This window comes from Ziziphus jujuba, chromosome 9 (assembly GCF_031755915.1).
Source record: "Ziziphus jujuba cultivar Dongzao chromosome 9, ASM3175591v1".
Taxonomy (NCBI): Eukaryota; Viridiplantae; Streptophyta; class Magnoliopsida; order Rosales; family Rhamnaceae; genus Ziziphus; species Ziziphus jujuba.
The window spans coordinates 19,307,172-19,315,144 of record NC_083387.1 but is presented as its reverse complement, the minus strand read 5'-3'; positions in this window follow the sequence as shown (position 1 = coordinate 19,315,144).

Sequence of the window (7,973 nt, the reverse complement as noted above, 5' to 3'; positions counted from 1 at the left end):
TAATAGGATCCCTGCCCCCCAACCTGCCCCTATATATATTATTTTTAAATATATTTTATGCTATACTAGACCTAAAATGACCAGAATTGCAATTTACATTTGAACCAGCCCAAGCCTCAGACCTCATCCACCATGTCATACCTAAAGTGAACCAGTTAAATCACCGACCCTTATTGCCGATCGCCAACCACTAACATTTTCATGCATGATTTCCATCTTTTACTTTCCTAGATCTAGATCTGATAAGGTTTATGAATATGTTATTGAGGTGGGTGGTTTTTTTGTTATTTATTTATTTATTTTTGAAAGATTTTGTTATTGTTGCTGCTGTTTTTTTTTTTTTTTTTTCTCTCTCTCTATACAAAACAAAATAAAAATAAGGCTTCGTGAGTGGTTGAGGCGGTTTATGTTTTTTGTTCTTCTCTGCTCTGATCAGAGCGTTAAAACTATTTACAAAATAAATAAATAAATAAGGACCTTGATTTTGATGGATTTTTTTTTTTTCTTGTTTTTCGTTTTCTCTGGTTTGATAGGTCGTTGAGTCATTAAGGTGATTTTTTTTTTTGGTTTGATCATAGCCTTAGGACCGTGTAAAAAAAGTTAAAAAAAAAAAAAAGAAAAGAAAAAGAAAAAAGCCCAACCGGAGACAGTGGCAGGGAATGAGGTGTCCTAGACCCAAACCTAGGAATCCCTGGCGCCGTCCCACCTGCTTATCATCAGGGATTAGCCGGGGATGGGATGTTCAATTGACAGCAGGGATGGGGCTGGTAATTTTAAACAGGTCTCGTCGCCATTCCTAAGTGGCCAAGCATTACTTGTGGCCCAAGGCACGAGGGGGTCATGGTCTTATACCGCCGTTCATACAACCTCAAGTGTAATTTATCTCGCCAAATTGGAAAGTTGAGTTTTCTCATATATTAAGCCCCTCTAACAATAGTTTCACCCACCATATCCCTTTGGAAATCTTGTTCTTACTCCACAAATTAAGTCTAGCAAACAACTTCTTTAGCAACAAAGTTCCATGCGACATTTACCTATGCTATAAAGAGCATGGGTTTGAGTCATAAGGATGAGATTTGGGATAACTTGTAATTTTTCCAAAAATAAAAATAAAAAAATAAAAATCCATGCAACATCTCTAGCTACTCTAGCCTTGACGACCTAAGCCTATCTGGTAACCATTTTACCAGTAAGCTTCCTAAAAATGTAGTTTCCTTGTCAAAGCTTGAAAAAATTCATTTGGTGTCCAACAATTTAGTTGGAGAAATTTCAACTTCTTTTGGAAATCTTTCTTTTCTCAAATGGTTAGGTTTAGCATATAACAAACTGCATCAAGGCATTCCCAATAGCTTTGGCAGGTTGAAAAGTTTAACAGTTCTATGGGTTAGATTAGTCTCTAGTACTATTCCTACTTCATTATATAATATCTCTTCTATTAGAATTCATCATGTACAAGATAACCAACTTCGTGAAAGCCTACCTTCTAACTTGGATCACACTCTTCCAAACCGGGAACAATTTTAGTTTATTTTTTCATTGTAAATCAGTTTGATGGACGAATTCCTATAATTATTTCCAATGCTTCAAACCTTGTATCAATTCAATTTGAACTTAATAACGTTACAGGAAAAAAAGTTCTGTTCTTTACTTACAATATACCTCGGCTTTCTTCACCAGTCCTAACACAATATTCCATTCTCATACAATGATAAAGGATACTCACCACAAACGTGAAGCCCTAAATAATCTTCCTTTTTAATATCAGTGCTAAACAATAAAATTTAGAGGAAAGAAATAAAAGAAATGAAAATCCTCTCTTACGGAAAATATGATCATATTTTCAAATATGCTCATGAGCAGGGACGGAAAATGAAAGGGTTTTTTTTTTCTTTGGTACCAAGACACTGCTTGGAATGTTTATTTGATTCTTGGATATGTAAATCCCAAGCCAATTTTTCCTTCCAAATGCACGCGATTTTAGCCACGAGAGGTGCACATGTGGCCGTTCCATAATCACTTCCGTAACTAGCTTTTAACATTGTATTGAAATGCTAGCAAAACCATAGTTTGGGTGGCAATGTGTCAAAATTTTTAATTAATATGTTCAAAGAGTATGATGGCCCCAACCATCAGCATCACAATGCTCAAACTTTAGACATTTAGCTTCCTATTGATGAGTCTATTGGTGATTTATGTGATGAATCTCCACATGATCGCTTTGGGGCAAAGTCTTCTTTCCGTGGCTGCTTATGAAGATGAGACAAAACCTACTATCAATATTAGAAATGACCTTGATATAACGTAAGGTGCTAGAGTAACCTTTTTTGATAAGATTATTTATTAGGATAGGCCGAGAGGAAGGAAGATGGTAGGGTAAGGAAGATGGTAGGGTAAGGAAGTAATAAAGTGAAAATCACAGTAACATTCAGGGGATAAAGTATATTTTATCGAGAATTAATTAAGAATTTTTACATAACGTATGTCAAATCAAAATGAAGAGGTCGATTTTTGTTCTTCTTATAATTTACAAAGTAAGTCATCAGGTCATCTTAATTATCAAGGATTCAGGCATTAACAGTTTTTTTTTTTTTTTTTAATGTCTAGACCATCTTTAGTATTTCTGTAGCTAGAATTAAAAAGTTTAACAGTGATGTTAACATGGGTAATGAATAGGAAAAGTAAATAAATAATTTTTTTATAATAAAATTACAATGTTATATCCTATTATCTAACTTTGTCATTTTTTTTTTTTTTGTTTTTTGATTACTTTAACTATGTCAGCACTCAAAGCTAGTTTTACCACACCCCCCCCCCCCAAAAAAAACAAAAAAATAAAAAATAAAAAAAACAACAACCACAAACGTGGCCAGGACAGCTTTATTATTTTGAATTAGATAAAGTTAAAAAAAAAATTAAATCAGACATGCAAGTATATTGCAATACATATATATATATATATATATATATATATATATATTTTCCTAGGTGATGCAGCCTAGGAGATTGTGTGAGGCAATATGTTTAGCTTATGTTGGATATGCGTTGAAATGATTTTAACACGTATCCAACATAGGGCATGCTTTTTACTGTGCAAAATAACCTATGTTGCGTCAGCCAAGATAAAATTACTATATATATGGTTTATAATCATCATCTTCATATCTAGCTTCCAGTTAGTCCACCATCATGGTCCAAATGGATCAGCTCTTTTGACTCATTTTTATACAAATCTTTCTTGTTACTTGTTTAGCCATACTCCCAAGGGGAAATAATCCTAATAATGATACGTTTCATTGCTAGCGTTTAAGGCTCAAAAAATGAAAGACCCTTTTGAAATTCTTAGCTCTTAGAATGCATCTCTACACCTCTGTGAATGGCTAGGTGTTACATGTGGCCACCGCATAACAGGAATGGATACGCCAATTTTTAGAGGACATTCCGAGGTGACCTAAACCCATGCCAGCAATAAGTTTACACTATGATAATCAATCTGCGATAAGCAGGGCATAAAATATTATGTATAATGGAAAGTCTAGACATGTTCATTGTAGACACAATTCTATTAGACAGTTAATCTTAACTGAAATTATCTCAATAGACTATATAAAGTCAAAAGATAATATTGCGGATCCGCTAACCAAAGGATTAAATAGAGAATTAGTTGAGAAGTCGTCAAGAGGAATGGGATTAAAGCCCGTGAGTAAAGTTGATACGATAGAAATCCAATCTAGTTGATTGGAGATCCCAAGATCTAGATTCAATGGGACAATGCAATTATAAAGACTGAGATGGATCACTATTTGGGGGGGTGTTAATCCTCTGCCCATTCCTATTATGAACAGTGATAGAAAGAGGTTAAGCATAAAGTATGCTTTTAATGATTCTTATAAGAGTTTGTTTGGTAATCTATGCATAATTATGCTGATTACATTGGAAATAGGAATCACCTATATGAGAAAGAAGAGCGACTGCTTCAAAGAAGAATTGTTAAGGATGCAGTTCTTTAGAAACTCTCGTAGAACCAGAGAGGTGTTTAGGGCCAAAATGAAAACAACAGTGAGAACTGAAGTGTACCAGGAAGGAATCATGTGTGGGCTATGTTGTCATTTGCACAAAAGATGAAATGATTCAAAGATATCGCATCTACCATTAGCCAGTAAAAAAGATATAGTCTCACAAGGGAAAATTTAAAGAGTAACATCTATCTATCCTATAAAGGTTCCAACTGTAGAGCTTTACCATCAAAATCATGCTTTTTTTTAGAAGTTAAATAATTCATGTGGGGGATTGTTATAGTTTTGGGCCCAGGCCCACATGTGTGAATAATTTTAGGCTTTGGGTCCCTTTCGGTTGGTTAAGTTTTGAAAAATAATGTTTATTTAAATAAAATAAATAATATTTGAAATTTGTGGGAGTTGAGAGTTTGAAGGAAATAGGACTTTGACTTGAGAGTTTTGTTTTACACATGTTTTTCAACTTTCTTTTCAATTTTATAGTTTTTCAAAAAAACACAAGAAAATTGGGTTTTGAGAAATAGTGAAAATCAGAGAGTAAAACAGTAACTGTGGTAAAGTAAAGGTATGTTAATATTTCAAAGAGAAAAGTTTCAAAAGTGCTAGATCTAAAAGTTTTTGTAACCGTTGTATCCTAGGAGACGTTCGTCAAAAAACTCCTGCATCGGTGGGTGTAAAACATCTTAAGGACATTGTGGTATCATACAAGCCTCGGCCAAACTTTCAAAAAGCAGATCAATTCAAGGAAATACAGATTCTAAATTATCTGAATATTTTATGTAATTTTATTTACATTTTTTTGTTCTATCCACATGTATTTACAAATATATACATATATTTTTCTCAACAGACAATGCGGCTTGTAATGCTGAAATTGGTGGGGCCAGGATTTTATACATGTTACCAAACATGACTTATAGTGTCAGACTAGTAACCCCAAGAAGATGTCGTAAGCCACAAAAAAAAAAAAAAAAAAATCCCTTAAAGGAGTTCTAATTTCAACGGTCATGTTGATAAAAAAAAAAGGCTATCTGTTTATCAAAGAATATTGTTAAAAAACAATAATAATAGTAAAGGAACATCAATTTATTAGAATAGTTTGCTGCTCCACTATTTTATAGTGGTTAAAAACTAGAGAATATAAAGTTCATATACAACAGAGACCAAACACCAAAATTTGAATACAAGATTTTGTTGCTCAACTTAGACACCTTCATTCACATTCAGTAGCTTTCCTAAAGTAACCTCATGAAATGGCTCATAAAGAGTTTGTCTTGGAGTCAATAGCTCTTGACAAACATGCTGCATTGTTGGATGAACTTATGGATTAGCATCTATGCATGTGAATGCCATTTTGATAATTGCAACAATTTCCTCTGCCACTTTAGGAGTAGGAGACGGTAGACGATTGTCCAAAACATTCCTCAATAGCATCTCATGAGGGCTTGATGGTGAAGAAGATGAAGTTTTCAACGATGATAGTGATAAGGAATTCGAGAGAGAGCATATCAGCTCACTAGAATGATGTCCCATAAATATTTCAAAGTGTTACCACTCCAAAGCTATAAACATCATATTTTTTTAGTAACTTTCATTGTGTATGCAAATTCTGTAGTAAAAAAATTAATCATAAGCAAATAGTACTCCAACATACAGGCTTAGCTTGGTAAAATGCATTTTAAGAAAATTTATGGACAGTACACATTGTACTGAATTGAAATATCTACTAATTGTTTTTCCCAATCTATAGAATCTACTGATAATTTTACGGTTCTTTGAATGATGAGCAATTTTATGCACACTTGCTCTTCCAATATAACAATACCATCTTTTTTAACATATACATCTTGGCATAATAACTGACATAATATACCAAATATTCTCCTATCCATCCTAAGTTGACTAATACAATTAACATTATTGTCCAACAAACTATTTAGAAAAGATGAACGTAATTCTGCACTCCTATCTATTCGATTCTTAATACCTCTATCATTTCTCATTCGCAATGCTACATACATCTACCAAAACATGACAACCATAAAGCACGTGCAAAAATATTCTAATTCTATATCATTTGGAAGCAACAACAATGCAGTGAATTTTCTTCGATCCATATCCACTATAAAAAGAAAATAAAGCATATTACATAAGGCATAGACAAACAGTTTAACAAAAATAGTACATGTAGCATTTACAGCTTTTTCAAAATAGTACAATAAAAGATGAAAGAAGATTGCAACCATTATTAAATAACAATATAATTCTCTCACGAAGTGATTGTAAGTTACACGGTCTTCACCTTTTTTAGAAAGAGTAATTGGTTTCTATGCACCTCATACTTATATTTGTATATACACCTTCTCTAGAAATATCATATTTGAGAGCCAAAAAACATAAAGATTTTTTTTTTTAGACAAAAAGAACATATAGGATGCTTTAAGCTCTTGTTGTATAAATGAAAAGTAATAATAATATTAATAATTATAATAAAGTATTTTATTAAAACATATTTAAATAAATATTTTACTTTAAACCATTTATTGTTTCTAGAAAAGGGTGAATATAAGAATATATGTATGAAGTGGCTATGGTCATTCGGGATGTTTTTATTTTAGTTGGTATGAGGACGGTCATGGCTTGTCACAATAATTGATTATAATATGTTATCTTTGATTAATTCTTCATGGAAATTCTATGTTATCTTTGCCAACAAACCCCAAAATTAAGGACCAAAAGAAAAAAACAGATACAAACAAGAATTCCGGTTTTTTATATATTTGTTGAATTACTTAAAAACCTCTTCATTTGTTAAATTTATTTCACATTCATCCATCTTTTTTGGATATGAGATGCCTAGTAAATGTAGTAATAAAGAGAATTTCCAAATTGATTTTAGCATATGCTCAAGACATAAAAAATGCCTTTTTTTTAGCAAACAAATACAACTATTTACATCCATCCATCCTCACTGGGTGTCTCAAATCATTCAATATAAAAGTATACATGGCTTAACAACCATGCTAGTCTCATATGACAAAAACAATGCATAAGATGTAGTTTTGCCGGAGTTGAAATTCAAGAGCAGCATGGCAAACAAAAATCAAATATCTGACCATCAATTCCAAAATCATATAAACACTTTTTCTAAAAGACTCTGCAAAGAAAAAGAACAAATCCAAGAAATTATGTGACCAAACTGTGCAGTACATAGCAGTACAATTATACAAATGATCAATTTGCTAAATATATGCTAAATATGCTGGTATGCGCATTTCTATGAATTTTGTTTGCTTTATATGCTACTAATCTAAATGCAATTCTGTTTTCATGGTATTTCAACTTTTCTCACCAAGTTCCTTCAAAGAAAAGAAGCTACCATCAATTATTTCAAGCGAAAACTCAACCATCTTAGACAGATTAACAGATATGGTAAATTGAAGCTCAAAGTTGATCTAACCAGCAGTCAGCAAAGAACATGCAGTTCTAACCCAAGTAAATGAAGATTGCATAATAAAAGAAAATAAATTCTTCAAAATATCCTGAACAATCAGGACTAATGCATCCCTACACACAAGGTTTGTGATTAATGCTCAAAGTGTAGATTAACATATTTTTCATCAAAAAAAAAGAAAAAACTAACCTAACCAATTAATATACCTCATTTTAAATACATGGCAGTTGCATGAATATGCCATCTTCAATGTATAGTAATTATTACTATCAAGTGATTCATCTCATCGATGTGTAAAAAAGTCTTGGTTTGTTTAGAAAAATCCAAAATCCAAGCTAGAAACTAGAGCACATATATTTATTGACCTTGGCATTCAGGTCTTGGTTTGTTTAGAAAAATCAAAGCTATGGTGGTGCAAAGTGGTCCTTTATCTCCAATTAAACAAACAAAAGCTATCTTTATCCAAAAATAAAAAAATGTTATTTTCATAAAAAAGACAAAACGAA